General features: G+C 36.1%; 1 pseudogene; it reads right to left on the bottom strand.

Annotated features, from left to right (window-relative positions):
- The window catches only part of LOC100930477, an 89,122-nt pseudogene extending 81,038 nt beyond the window's left edge, over positions 1–8,084 (bottom strand).
- Positions 8,085–15,071: the final 6,987 nt, after the last annotated feature.

Below are 15,071 nucleotides of genomic sequence, written 5' to 3'. Positions count from 1 at the left end.
GAACAGATAAATAATTCAGTTGACTGTGACCAAACAAACCAAGGTGACTAGTTATGCACATGTGAACAAATCTGTCTCTCTCTCTCTGGACCTCATTTTTCTCATCTGTTAAAGAAACATCTTCTATTACATGATTTTGTGTTCCTGGAATATAGTGGGCCTTTAATGATTCTTTATTTACTGATTGATATAGATTGATTGATGAAGACTTTTAAGAAAAAATGGCTTTCTTGAGATTATGGCTTCCTTATCTACCCCATCTCCTATCTCAGTGTGAAGCTTTCTCACCTCCCCACCCTCAAGCAAAATCCATGCTTGTCATACTTTTGGCCAGAGGGCCATCTCCAGTCATCCTGATCTCTATCTGGTCAATGGACCCAGATAGCTCCAGAGGACAAAGGGAGGCAGGTGACCTTGCACAGCCCTCCTTCTCTCAAATCCAATTAATTTGCATGTCATGGCACTCCCTCCTTGTTTTCCTCGTCTTCTTCAAGAACGAAGGACAAACAACAATTATTCCTGGCCAACCCCGCTCCTTGTAGGTATCCAGTAGCCAATACACAGGAATGAAATAGTGTTCAACCCTATAAATTTGTGGGGATGCTCTAGAATGATGCAGCAGTGTCTCTTTGTGGTAAATGCTGGTATTGCAGCTAGTTAGCTAAGCACTCCAGCTTCACACTTGACTCTTGTTATTGTTCGAATCCAAGGAATTGATTTAATTTATAGGATTTTATTCTAGAACCTCTCCATAATTCACTGTGCAGCAGATACAATTTTTCAAACTTTTATTTTCAAGCATGTATTCATATGTTTATTTTCAAACATATATATTCATAAACATATATTCAAATTTTTATTGGGTCTTTTGTGCAGTTCAAGGGCAGATACCCGGACTTTTCAGTTTGTTCTAAAATATAGAATTTTTCAAACTTTTTGGAAATTACATTCAGTTCACTTGCAAGTCAAGGCATCAGCCTCATGATGTCATTGATCCTCTTCAAAAATGCATAATGAAGAAGAATACTCCATGTAAGGCTCCAGGAGGTGAAGAGAAACTTGGGCTTTTCACATTTTAAGCATTTGGAGATTCTGAGTTAGAGTCATAACTCAAGCTTGAGCAGGTCCAACATATGTTAGCCTGGAAAGACTAGGGAGGTAACTTCCCTAATCTTAAATTATCAGTGACCTTTCAACTGAGGGCCTGATTCATCCACTAAATGCCCCCATATGGGATCTAGACAATAATGGGCATGACCCCTGGGACATACCAGTACCCTATCAGCCTTTCTTTTGATTGTGATCAATATGATCTGACCCTGGTCACGTAGGATCATTTTTACTATATACATCTGTAGCTGTACACGTCCCTTGAGCTGAGAAGCATTAAAATTCCTTTTCCCTTATTGCATCTGTCCAGTGGTTTCATATTTTTCTCTCTCATAGGTTTTGTCCCATTGATATCTAAACAAATCCATTTCTCTTCCTTTTGCAAAGTGAAATTTTTAATCAATAAGAAGGTGGCTACCTATCTATGATTAAACTTCAGTAAACAATATCAGACACCAGGCTACTTGCTTAATGCAACTGTCATCATTTTATCATTTCCAGTGGAAGACATCCATCTCCCTTCAATCCTAGAAAACTCCTTCCTAAAAACAAATCAAACAAACAAACAAAATCCTGACATATCATAGATAAGATCTTAATACAAAAATGCATGTAGGAATAATTTTTTAAAATAGTTTTGTGGTTATTTGTTTTCTTTACTGTTTTTTCCTTAATTTTTACAAATATATGTAAAGATATTTTTCAACATCTATTTTTATAAGATTTTGTGTTCCAATTTTTATCTCCCTCCCCTATCCCTCTCCCCATCCCAAAACAGCAAGTATTCTGATATAGATTAAATTTGTGCAATCCTTTTAAACATATTTCCATATTTTTCATGTTTTACAAGAAAAATCAGGCCAAAAGGGAAAAAAACCCAAAAAGGTGAAAATGCTATGTTTTAATTCACATTCAGTCTACATAGTTTGCTATCTGCATCCAGATAGCATTTTCCATCCCAAGGGGTAAATGTTTAACAATCAGTTTGCCTTGATATGTAGCATTCTCAGATTTCTGATATGTCTGCTAGTATTAACCCTGCCACTAAAATTGTCCTTATTTCTCTTGTTGGTGTGATCCTGGGCTTTTTGAAGTTATGCCAGAACAGAAATGTCCCAACCAAACTAGAAAGGCTTTGAGTAGAGGCTTGATGAGGATTTGTATGTTTTACTAAAGACCAGTCTGGTTAAGTTTGGAAAGACTACAGGTTGGCTGCAAATCATGAATTTCTTATTCATGGAAACCCTTACAGAAAATACTAATATATAATGCTGATATACAGGAGCTATAGGAGAATATAAACCTTTTGAGGACAGAGTGTTTCATTTTTTGTCCATATCTCCACTGTCTAGCATAGTATCTGATACAGAGTAAGCACTTAATGCTTATTGTACATGAAACTGCAAATCTGTTATGTTCAACTCCCTATTCCTTTTAAATATATAATGAAATTATCATATAACTTTCTTTCCTCCCCCTTTTTTCTTCCTTTTCCCTATCTTCCCTCCACCCTAGAGACAGCTATTATTAGGAACAAGTATGTGTATGTGTGGGTGTATGTGTATGTATGTGTATATGTATATATACATATGTAAATGATAAGTATATATCATACATACATGTGTATATAAAACCATTCTATATGTACTTCTATTCATTACTTCTTTCTCTGAGTGCAATAATATCTTCATGTGTCCTTTGTTAATTTGGACATTTATAATAGTTTAAATGACTTATTTATTCAAAGTTGTTCCTAAAACAATATTGTTGTTACTATATATAATGTTCTCTTGATTCTGCTCATTTTGCTTTTCATTATTTTGTGCAAGTCTATGCATGTTTTTCTAAAATCATTGAGCTTGTCATTTCTTATAGCAAAGTAATAGCATTCCATCACAATCATATGACACAACTTATTCAGCTATTCCTCCATTGATAAGTATCCCTTCAGTTTTCAATTCTTTGCCACCATAAAGAGAGCTGCTATAAATACTTTAGAACATATAGACTGTTTTCCTTTTTTTCCCCATAATCATCTTGGCCAACAGACCTAGAAGTGGTATTAGGTATAGGAAGTTTAGTAACTCTTTGGGTGTAATTCCATATTGCTCCCCAAAATGGTTGAATCAGTTCACAAAGAGAGGAAATTACAAAAGATAAAGAAGATATTTCTGATGAAAAGAAATTCAAAAATGTCTGCACAAACAAAATTATACATTTTGGATAAAAATGGTCACCTGGAAAGAAATATTTCTATCAAATGTCTTTGATGAGGACCTGGTATCTAAGATCTATAGATAATTAACAGAAATATGTAAGATCAAAAACCATTGCTAAGGGAAATGATCAAAGGATATGACAATGACATGAAAGAATGTTCCAAATCATGAATAAATGTAATTACAGAAACATAAATCAAAACAACTTTGAAATTTTACCATTTAGAAAATTAGTAACAGTGATAAAATTGAGAATGTTTTTTGTTGAAAGAATTGTCTAAAAACAGGTTACATTAATTCATTGTTGGTGGAGCTTGAATTAAAACAACCAGTTTAGAAGGTGTTTTGGAATCTTGAAAAGGATGTAAGGAATATGTCCTTACCCTTTGGCCCAGAGATTCCATTTTTATCCCAAGAAAGATAAATGAGAAGATACATTTTCCTACTAATTTATGGAGTTAGTGTGCATGGATGTAAAATATTGCACGTTAGATTCTTTTTTCAATGTGATTTTGCTGAAATTTTTTCTCCCCCTTTTAAGCTAATTTTTTAAAATAAGGAAGAACCCTTTTAGAGACAAGATGAGAATTTCAGGGTGAAGTGTAGGTGATGCAAAAAGATATAAACAAAATTCATCTTAAAATACTTTACAATTAAGTATAAAAACATTTTTAATTCATCTTTTGAAAATTTGGAATTCTAAATTCTCATCCTCCCTTCTCTCCCCACATTGAATAGGTAGATAATTTGACATAGATTATACATGTGCAGTCAAGCAAAACATATTTCCATATTAGTCATGCTGTGAAAGAAAACACAAACTAAAAATGAAAAAAAGAAAAACAAAGTTTTAAAAAAAAGTATGTTCCAAACTTCATTCAGAATTCAGAAGTTCTTTCTCTGAAAGGGATAGCATTTTTCACAACTCTTTAGGAATTGTTTGGATCACTGTATAGCTGAGAATAGCTAAATCATTCATAATGATCATTGTATAATATTGCAGTTTCTGTATACATATGTTGTTCTGGTTTTGCTCACTTCACTATGCATCAGTTAATGTTAAGTCTTTCCAGGTTTTCATTTTTTTATTTTCAATTTTATTTTCCCTAAAATTATGTGTGAAAACAATATTTAACATCTCTTTGGAAAACTTTGAATTCCAGATTCTCTCCTTTTCTCCCTCCCCACCCTCCCTTTTTGAGAATGCAAGCAATTTGATATAGGTTATACATGTATAGTTATGTAAATCATTTCCATAATAGTCATGTTGTGAAAGAAAATATAGACCCGCAAAAAATCCATCAAGAAAAATAAAGTTTAAAAAAGTATGCTTTAAACTCTATTCAGACACTCTCAGTTCTTTCTCTAAGTATGAATAGCATTTCTCATCATAAATCTTTCAGAATTGTCCTGGATCATTTATATTGAATCATTGTAATAACCGTTATGTTATTCACAACTGGTCATATGACAATATTGCTGTTATTTATGATGATTTATCCAATATTGCTGTTACTTTGTACACAACACATTTCACTTTGTATAAGTTCATAGAAGTCTTTCCAGATTTTTCTGAGAGCATCCTGTTCATTGTTTCTTATAGCATAGTAGCATTCCATCATAATCTCATACCATAGTTTTTTTAATTAAAGTCTTTTATTTTCAAAATATATGCATGGATAATATTCAATATTTACCCTTGCAAAATCTTGTGTTCCCAATTTTTTCCCTCCCTTCCCTCTACCTCCTCACCTAGACGGCAAGTAATCCAATATATGTTAAACATGTGCAATTCTTCTATATGTATTTCCACAAATATCATGCTGCATAAGAAAAATCAGATCAAAAAGGAAAAAAATGAGAAAGAAAAACATGCAAGCAAACAACAACAAAAACAGTGAAAATACTACATTGTTATACCACAATTTGTTAAGCCATTTCCCAATCGATGGGCAGCCCCTCAGTGTCTAATTCTTTATCACCACAAAAAAGAGGTGCTATAAATATTTTTGTAATATAGGTCCTTTCCCATTTAAAATTTTTTGGGGGTGATATAGATTTTGTAGTGGTACTGCTGAGTCAATGGCCTTTATCAGAGAAATTTGTAAACATTTTTCACAGTTATTAATATTGAATATTTCCCTGTATTCTATTCTTCCCATTTATCTTTTTCTCCCTTTCTTTCTCCCCCTTCCTCCCTCCTTCTGTGTCTCTATCTCTGCCTCTGTCTGTCTCCCTCCCCCCTCCTTTCACTCTGTCCCTCCTCAAAAGTGACCACTGCTTCCCACATCTACCTTCCCTTCTATCATTCTGCTTCCCACCCTCTTCCCCTCCTACTAAAATAGATTTCTACAATTGAGTATGTATGTTATTTCCTCTTTCATCCAGTTCCAGTGAGAATAAGGTTCAAAGATTGTCTGTTACATCTATCATCTTCACTTCCACTGTAAAAGTTCTCTTGTGCCTCTTTTATGTCAGACATTCTACCCCATTCTACCTCCTTTTCCCAATGCATTTTTCTTTCTTACCCTTTAATGTTATTGTTATTATTATTATTATTATATTTGCTGAGGGAATTGGGGTTAAGTGACATGCCCAGGGTCACACAGCCAGAAAATGTTAAGTGTCTGAGACCAAATTTGAACTCAGGTCCTCTGGACTACAGGACTGGTGCTCTATCCACTGTGCCACCTAGCTGCCCCTAATGTTTTTTTTTAGATGCTATTTCATCATAGTCAATTCATATCCATTTTATCTATCTATCTGTCTGTCTGTCTGTCTATCTATCTATCTATTTATCTACTTCTTCTAAATGCCAAATAATGACAAAATATTTAGGAATTACAAGTATGTAGGAATGTAAATAGTTTAACCTTACTGAATCCCTTATATTTTCTCTTTCCTGTTTACTTTTTTATATTTCTCTTGTCTTGTATTTTAAAGCCAAAATTTCTGTTCAGCTCTGCTCTTTTCACTAGGAATGTTGAAAAGTCCTCCATTTCATTAAATATTCACTTTTCACCCTGGAGAATTATACTCATTTTTACTGAGTAGGTGATTCTTGGTTGTAATCATGGTTCCTTTGCCCTCCAGAATATCATATTACAAGCCCTTTGATTCTTTAATGTAGGAACTGGTAGATCTTGTATAATTGTGACTATGGTTCCATAGTATTTGAAGTATTTCTTTCTGGCTGCTTGCAGTATTTTCTCTTTGATCTGGGAGCTCTGGAATTTGTCTTTAATATTACTAAGACTTTTTATTTTGGGATTTCTTTCTGGAGGTGAATGGTGGATTTTTTAAATGTCTATTTTACCTTCTGATTTTAGAATTTAAGGACGGTTTTCCTCAATAATTTCTTTAAAGATGATATATAGGCTCTTTTTTTATTATGACTTTTAGGTAGTCTAGTAATTCTTAAATTATCTCTCTTTGATCTATTTTTCAGATTAGTTGTTTTTTTTTTCCAATGAGATATTTCATATTTTCTTCTATTTTGGTTTTGTTTTATTGTTTCTTGGAATTTCAAGTAACCATTAACTTCCACTTACTGCATTCTAATTTAAAAAATTACTTTCTTCAGTGAGTCTTTGTACCCCTTTTAACATAACTTGATTCAAACCAGCCCAAATATGGGAAGAACGTGTACAATGTGATAATCCACTACCCAAATGTACTGGAGTGATTTGCCATTTACTTTTCCAGCTCATTTAACAGATGATGAAAGTAAGGCGAACAGGAGTAAGTGACTTGCCCAGAGTCACACAGCTAGTTAATATCTGAAACTAGTTTTGAACTCAGGAAGAGGATTGTTCCTCTCTACAAGCCCTGAACTCACTGTGTCTCTTAACTGCCACAAAATATATTAGTGCTGTTTAATGATACAAGCTATCAATAATATACAAGATATCTCCAGTCTCTATGTCCCACTTCCACATATGTTTTCCACAAGAGTTTTACTTTGACTGCAGTTGTGTCCTACTTGTGATATACCCAACACCCAGGAAGTCTGCCTTTTCCTACTACTAGCTCCCAAGAAGGGAGCTCCCCTCTTTCATTAAAGGAACTAGCTGTTCCAGGACAGTAGCTTCCCAAATTCTTCATCACAAAAGTCACCTGCCCCTTGTCAGTTGTAAAAGTGAAGTTCTGCTTCTTAAATTAAATGTGAATTCACTCTGGCCCTTAAAAAATGGGAGGTGATACTACAGTGGCTTGGTTCAGGCAGGGGGGCTGCTCCAGCTAACAGCACTGAAGTGGCAGCCATCCTAAGATAAAAAAGATAAAAAGAATACACTTGCTTAAACACCACCCTGGTAGTCACCAGCTACTGCTATATTTGTTTTTTTAATTTATGAATAAGCCTATTAGGTCCTATAGAATGACAGAGAATGGAGGGGAAGCTTCCATAATGTGCGAGTAAAATGTCTATAGTCAAATATACTCTGGTGGGATACTTGGACATAAAAGGTCATTGAAGCTATTTCTGAAGGACCATGTTTTGAGCCATATGACAGTGCTGAGTGCTTTGGTGGCCAGGTCTTCAGTGGCTGTCCCTGGATCATCCTCAGAAAGGGACTGCTGATATGACTGCATCTCCATGTGGGTTTCTTCTTGAGCTGATGGATGCTGGGGCTGGGCTAGAAACAGGACCCGGGATTTGGGAGACGCTATGGCATCCAGGGCTCTTAGACCTACTATCCAACCATCAATTTGTCTGCAGTTGCTAGTAGTAGTGATTAGGAAGGTTAGGCCCATTCTTAATAGTGACTGCTCCTTTAGTGATTATCTGTGAGGCCCTAGCTGGAAACTGGACCAGGGGCTGGGCCATGGAGAGGGTAGTGAAATTCCCAAAGCCCTTGGATTTAGAGTCCTAGTATCTCCATTCAAGTCTGAAGGGAGGAGGTGGCCAAAGTCATAGTGGTAGTCAGACTTGCCAAAAACATGTCACCTATCTGTCCTTCCAGATGAATTCTTGCTGCTTTAGTTAGTGGTTTGCCTGCATTGGCCCACCCATCTGATGGTGACAGGTTTAGTACTTATATAAGTGATCAACCCAAACAGTTTCTGTGAATATGAATGTGGCAATAGGGAGAGACATATTAATGAAAGCTTGGTAATAAACCCTAACTTTGAAGGCTGGCTTGGGATTCAGGGAGTTGTAAGACTATAGAAGCCAGACCAAAAATGTAAGGCAGAAGGCCAGAGTCTTATGCTGAGCAACATCAAAGACAAACAATTCAGAGTAGTGTAAATATTTCTAATGGGGGAGGAAGAGAGTGCTTATGTTCTTGGTGGTTTGCCATACTTAATAGGATTTTTGATTCGTAAATTACTTAAAGCTACACAACTAGAAAATTCTTCAGTTGAAAGGGAAGTCAGATCATCATCCCTTTATGTTAAAGAACATAGAAGGAGAGTGAAGTCACGTGAAAAAATATTTGTGGCATTTTTTCGTAGTGGCAAGAAATTGGAAACTGAGTGGCTTTCAACAGTTGAAGAATGGCTGAATAAGTTATGGTATATGAATGTTAAGGAATATTATTGTTCTATGAGAAATGATCAGGAGGATGATTTTAGAGAGGCCTGGGGAGACTTACATGAACTGATGCTAAGTGAAATGAACAGAACCATTGTATACAACATCAATACTATATAATGATCAATTCTGATGAACGTGACTCTTTCCAACAATGAGATGATTGATACCAGTTCCAATGTTCTTGTAAGGAAGAGAGCCATCTACATCCAGAGAGAGGACTGGGAAAACTGAATGTAGATCACAACATAACATTTTCACTCTTTTTGTTGTTGTTCATTTGCATTTTTGTTTTCTGATTCATTTACTTTCCTTTTTGATCTGATTTTTCTTGTGCAACAAGAAAATTGTATAAATATGCTTATACATATTACACATAAAATGTGTAAATTTTATATATTTACACATAAATCCACATAAAATATGGATTTAACATATTTTAACATGTATAATAACATGTATTGGATTGTTTGCTATCTAGAGGAGGGGAGGGGAGGAAGGAGAGGAAAATCTGAAACACAAGGCTATGCAAAGGTCAATGTTGACAAATTATCCGTGCATATGTTTTGAAAATAAAAATCTTAAAAAAAATTTTTTTTAAAGTAGAGTGAAATGCTCAGTGTCACAACTTAGATTAGAACTGTGATCCACTGACTCCAAAAAGTAGCAGTTGTCACATCACATCGTACTGTACTTAACAATGAAATTAGCAGTAAGGGTGAGGTCACCAGCCAGAAATGGGAAGAAGATGGACAATGTGATAATATCCATGGACAACAGTTGCAGATGTGGATAAATTAGGGCCATGATGCACATGTTGTCATGGACATTTGAAGGGGAGGGATGGGCTTTTTTAAATACACTTGGTATTTCTTCATATGAATGGCATTGTCAGAAAATCTATCTAAGGAAGTTTGAATTCTGTTATCCAGATTTTGTAAAAAGATAATGTTTCCTTTGAAATCCTGACCTTTCCTCTGATTAAATAATAGCATTTAAGGATTTAAGGTATTCAAAGCACTTCATTTTATCTCATGTAATTATCACAAGAACTTTGTGAAATAGGTTCTATTTTAAGCTCATTTTTTAAATAAGGAAATTGAGGCAGACAGAAATTAAGTGAGTTGTCTGGTTTTTCTGAGTCAGTATTTGAAGGGGGATTCCATATCTAACACTACATCTACTGTGTCATCTACTTGCCTTGCTTTAAATGACCATTACAAAGTCATTCCACAAAGTGTTGGGTGTCATTTAACATTGGTGACATTTTTCTATTGCTCTATAATGAAACCTGCTAATATACCAGGCTGAAGGCTCTGAGGTGATGTTCTCTTCTGATCAAGTATGAGAAGGTGGGGATTCTCCCCTCTATCACATTCTCCCCTCTATCACTTTAGTCTCTAGGGTTAAATGGGTTCCCATTAAAACAGCCTCTATAAGCATCCCGCACACCTAAGCTAATTTCGACTACATTGTACATAGTCACTCTCTTGAGTAAAGGATGTGGGGTCTAGGCTGTTGTGTTGATCCATGGATAGATTAAGTTAAAAGAGATCATTCAGAGCTGGTTCTTTCTTGAGCTCAGCACCTGCCTCTATGGGATTCTTCTGACCTTTTGAAATTCAAAAGGTTGTAGCCTGATCCTTTCTGTTTCAACCTCTGTTTGCCTAAGAAGAGCAAAGAAGAAGAGAAAGAAACAGAGGCACCATTTTTGTATTCATAGCTACAAGTCAGGCCCAGTGCAGAGAGTAAGCCACTGGCATTGACTTTTTATCCATCCAGTACTTCTTATATCACTTGCCTTTATTTCCTGCCACTCAGGAAGAGGGGGAACTTGAATTTCCCTGTTGGAATCTTTATTGCTCAATCTCAGTTCTGTCTGGCAGCGAATTAAAAGACTTCCCTTCTATCTGCAGCAAGCTAACAGGAAATTATCTCTCTAGGCAGCTAGATGGTTTAGTGAATAGAGTTCGGGGCCTGAAGTGAGGATGATCTGAATTTACATCTAGCCTCATATTTTTTAGTTCTGTGACTCTGAATAAATCATTCACTCAGTTTCCTCAGTCTCCATTGGGAGGATCAAATGAGATTTTTGTGAAAATACTTAGCACAATACCTGGCTGATAATTGGTACTTAATAGGTGCTTATTTCCAATCCTTTTATCGCTGTTACTGATGTAAAGTCTGCAAAATGTATAGGAGTAGTGTGTGTGTGTGTGGTCCACACACTGGTTTTACTGAGACATTGTCTCTAAATAAGGTTTTGGGCTGTCAGCTAGAGTAGGTTCTAAGTGCCCACTTGTACACTCAGAGGCCCTTTCCAAGTGAACTCTTTCCTTCTAGTCCACTTTCAATTACAATTCCTTCCCATTTCAGAGTTTCTGTGGCCGGTGGTCTGCATAGGCCCCTTGTTTAGAAAGCCTCTCCTTCCCTCAGCCTCCTAAATTCTTAGAATGGAAAGGGGAATTGATTTTTATCAGCGAGGCTAAACCACCAGTAGGTGGCCCTGTAGTCTCAGAATACTGAGCACTAACATGTCTATTCGGCAATGAGCAGGTGGCTCATTGCTGGATGGTTGTTGATGGAATTTTTACTAGTTTACTAGTAATTCTAAAAAAAATGAATGCATCTCTGTGGTTCACTTACATTAGATCTCTGGAAGGCAGCTAGAGGGCCTAGTAAATAGAATGCCTTAGTAAATAGAAAGTCATTCCTGAAACTCAGGAACTCTTCCTGAATTCAAATCTGGGTTCAGATATTAGTTGTGTGACCCTGGGCAAGTCCCTTATCCCTGTTTGCTTCAGTTTCATATAGTTCAGACATATAGTAAATTGTATATTGCAGAATAGATATATTGTAGGATATATAGGATGCTAGGATATGTGGAATTTGGAACCAGAAGGAATCCTAAGAATCATCTACTCCAAACCAAGGCAGGTAGATAGCACAGTGGATAGAGTACAGGGCTTGGAGTCGAAGAAGACCTGAATTTAAATCCGGTCACAAACCCCAAATTATGGGCAAATTACTCAAGCTGAGTTTATATCACTTTCTTCAGTTGTAAAATGGGGATAATGATAGCACCTACCCTCACTTTTACTTGTGAAAACTGAAGCCCAGAAAGATGTATTTATCTGTCCAAGATCAGAGTGGCAGCAAGAAGTAGAGACAGGATTCAAATCTAGAGCATTTAGTAGATAACTACTGTGTTCAAACCAGGAATGCCACTTGATCACAAAGAAGAGTGAATCTTATTCCCTGAAAGCAATATGTAGACAATCATCATCCTCAGCAGTAGATTTAATCTTTTTTTAATCGTATTTTATTTTTCCAAATACATGCAAAGATAGTTTTCAACATTCACCTTTTCAAAGCCTCATGTTCCAAATTTTTCTCCCTGTCCTCCCCCCTCCTCTTTCCTCAAGACAGCAAACAATCTGATATAGATTAAATGTGTGTGGTTCTTCTAAACATATTTTCACATGCATCATGCTGTGCAAAAAAAAAAAAAAATCAAATTAAAAGGGGAAAAAAACAAACTAAAAGACAAACAAGTAAACACCAACAAAAAAGGTGAAAATACTATGCTTTGATCCATATTCAGTCTCCACAGTTCTCTCTCTGGATGTGGTTGGCACTTTCCATCACAAGTCTATTGGAATTTTTCTTTTATTTAATAGCCTTTTATTTACAGGTTATATGCATGGGTAACTTTACAGCATTAACAATTGCCAAACCTCTTGTTCCAATTTTTCACCTCTTACCCCCCCCACCCCCTCCCCCAGATGGCAGGATGACCAGTAGATGTTAAATATATTAAAATATAAATTAGATACACAATAAGTATACATGACCAAACCGTTATTTTGCTGTACAAAAAGAATCAGACTCTGAAATATTGTACAATTAGCTTGTGAAGGAAATCAAAAATGCAGGTGTGCATAAATATAGGGATTGGGAATTCAATGTAATGGTTTTTAGTCATCTCCCAGAGTTCTTTTTCTGGGCATAGCTAGTTCAGTTCATTACTGCTCCATTAGAAATGATTTGGTTGATCTCGTTGCTGAGGATGGCCTGATCCATCAGAACTGGTCATCATCTAGTATTGTTGTTGAAGTATATAATGATCTCCTGGTCCTGCTCATTTCACTCAGCATCAGTTCGTCTAAGTCTCTCCAGGCCTTTCTGAAATCATCCTGTTGGTCATTTCTTACAGAACAGTAATATTCCATAATATTCATATACCACAATTTATTCAGCCATTCTGCAATTGATGGGCATTCACTCAGTTTCCAGCTTCTGGCCACTACAAACAGTGCTGCCACAAACATTTTGGCACATACAGGTCCCTTTCCCTTCTTTATGATCTCTTTGGGATATAAACCCAGTAGTAACACTGCTGAATCAAAGGGCATGCACAGTTTGATAACTTTTTGAGCATAGTTCCAAACTACTCTCCAAAATGGTTGGATTCATTCACAGCTCCACCAACAATGCATCAATGTCCCAGTTTTCCCACATCCCCTCCAACAATCATCATTATTTTTTCCTGTCATCTTAGCCAATCTGACAGGTGTGTAGTGGTATCTTAGAGTTGCCTTAATTTGCATTTCTCTGATTAATAATGAACAAGTCTATTGGAATTGCCTTGAATCACTGCATTACTGAAAAGAGTCAAGTCCATCATAGTTGATCGTCACATAATCTTGTTACTGTGTACAATATTCTCTTGGTTCTGCTCACTTCACTCAATTCATGTAAGAATTTCCAGGCCTTCTGGAGAGACTTACACGAACGGATGCTGAGTGAAACAAGCAGGGCCAGAAGATCATTATATACTTCAACAACAATACTGTATGATGATCAATTCTGATGGACCTGGCCATCTTCAGCAATGAGATGAACCAAATCAGTTTCAATGGAGCAGTAATGAACTGAACCAACTATGCCCAACAAAAGAACTCTGGGAGATGACTAAGAACAATTACATTGAATTCCCAATCCCTATATTTTTGCCCACCTGCATTTTTGATTTCCTTCACAGGCTAATTGTACAATATTTCAGAGTCTGATTCTTTTTGTACAGCAAAATAACGCTTTGGTCATGTATACTTATTGTGCATCTAATTTATACTTTAACATATTTAACATGTATTGGTCATCTTGCCATCTAGGGGAGGGGGTGGGGGGAAGGAGGGGAAAAATTGGAACAAGAGCTTTGGCAATTATCAGTGCTGTAAAATTACCCATGCATATAACTTGTAAATAAAAAGCTATTAAAAATTTAAAAAAAAGAATTTCCAGGCTTTTCCGAAATCAGCCATTTCATTTCTTATGAAAAATAATATTCCATTACATATATACCATAACTTATTTAGTCATTCCTCAGATACAGGGCATTTACTCAATTTCCAATTCTTTGCCAAATAGATTTAATCTTAGAGGAGAAATGGTCAATAAGAATCAGATGTCCTAATGTTGATTTTATGACAGGGACTAACTTTTTATAGGGGTTGGGGGCCCTGTGGAAGCTGGTAAGCAGGATTAAGGAACTATTTATTTTTGCTAAATGTCATCATTTGGATGAAGACACCAGTGGAAGCTTCCCTTTATAAAAGAAGCTCTAGGCACGCCCAAGTTCAAACTCCTTTGAGAGGCATTTTAATAACTTGAACAACTGCCTACAGAAGAATCCCTGTTATGTTCATTACACATTTCCCAAACTCTTTTATAGGGATACGCCAGACTCATGATTATGCCAGACACAGACACCTTACTAAGTGCCAAATACTGGAAATTACTGTACTAGAATTCTGTATTACTTGCATGGGATCACAAGAGAAGACTGAATTTTAGCACCATAGTTATTGGCTAGAAATATATTTTTTAAGATGCCTGGGCTCCTTGACCCCTATATAAAAAGGGATACAAGAGGCATCAGAGTTGATTACCCTAGAAACAAATTGAGCTCTTGCCAGTTGGCTTCTAGGAGATCTGCACTTTCTGCATTTTTCAGCAAGGGAAGGAGGGAGCAAATGTTGCAGAGAGCAGCAGTAGCTGACCCTTGGAAACTGGGCCTTGTGTTTTCCATGTGGGAATTTTTTTTTATGATGCCAATTTTAAATAGATTCTTATTCACTGGGACAAGTATCACATTTCCACTTGTTTACAAGACTGGTAAAGTGCAATGGTATTCACTTCTTCTT

This window comes from Sarcophilus harrisii, chromosome 2 (genome assembly GCF_902635505.1).
Source record: "Sarcophilus harrisii chromosome 2, mSarHar1.11, whole genome shotgun sequence".
NCBI lineage: Eukaryota > Metazoa > Chordata > Mammalia > Dasyuromorphia > Dasyuridae > Sarcophilus > Sarcophilus harrisii.
The sequence above is the reverse complement of the archived record's forward strand: the minus strand, read 5'-3'. Positions and strand labels throughout refer to the sequence as shown.